The 879-nt window shown below is 37.7% G+C and overlaps 1 non-coding gene across 1 annotated transcript; it reads left to right on the top strand.

The window, feature by feature from the left end:
- Positions 1–503: 503 nt before the first annotated feature.
- Positions 504–665, top strand: LOC136377683 (U1 spliceosomal RNA). The gene has a single exon (XR_010746360.1). It is a non-coding gene; the product is annotated as a U1 spliceosomal RNA (small nuclear RNA).
- Positions 666–879: the final 214 nt, after the last annotated feature.

Here is an 879-nt window from a genome sequence, read left to right as displayed (position 1 = left end):
CAAAATAGAAAAAGTTAATGTTAAAGCAATACAGGTAAATACTAACACTTAACACGCCCTTATTTGCTCTGTGACAAAATTAGTTTCTGTAATAATCAGTAATAACTTTCTTGATTTGTTTCTTAGTTTTATAACAACTATTTTAAAAGAACTGATATAAAATTTAAAGATATTTCTTGTATGAACTAAAATTTGCACTCACTGACATATAATTATATCTCATATTTTTGAGACATAACTCAAAATTGGCACAATATTTTACTGTTTTCTATTTTAAATTAAAAAACAAAAACTAAAACCTCTCTGAGGTCACAAAGAATGACAGACTTGAAGGACCTCAGGCTCTGCTTCTTCATCTTTCAACAGTGTGCCATCACTGCCTACGTCAACACCACTGTCTCAATGCAGGGGTATGTCATATCACAAGCGCTGGAGGCACACACTATGCCAACAAGAGCTCAGAAAATTCTGAACGGTTTGAACTTTATCTCAAAACAAAGTGCTTACTTACCTGGCCGGGTAGATCCCATGCTCACAAAGGTGGTTTTCCCAGGGCGAGGCTTGTTCACTGCACTCTGGATGTGCTGACCCCTGCGATTTCCCCAGATGTGGGAAAGTTGGCTACATAGCTTGTGGTTGTGGGGACAGTGTTCGTGCTCTCCTGCTTTTTTAAAAAAGAGAAAAAGTGCTTAGCTGAGTGCATCAGAGCCAACTGTATAACCAGGAGCTCTCCAGGAAAGCTTCCACAAACAGGATGATGTCTGCTAAAGTATAAGTGGTAAACAAAAGTGCTAATTCAAAGCTTCCCTTATCTGTAGTCTTAGAACTAGAGTCATCACTGCTATTGTTTAGAATGTTAGACCAACAACATACTGTTTT

The sequence above is a fragment of the Saccopteryx leptura genome, chromosome 6, assembly GCF_036850995.1.
Source record: "Saccopteryx leptura isolate mSacLep1 chromosome 6, mSacLep1_pri_phased_curated, whole genome shotgun sequence".
Classification (NCBI taxonomy): domain Eukaryota; kingdom Metazoa; phylum Chordata; class Mammalia; order Chiroptera; family Emballonuridae; genus Saccopteryx; species Saccopteryx leptura.
The sequence above is the reverse complement of the archived record's forward strand: the minus strand, read 5'-3'. Positions and strand labels throughout refer to the sequence as shown.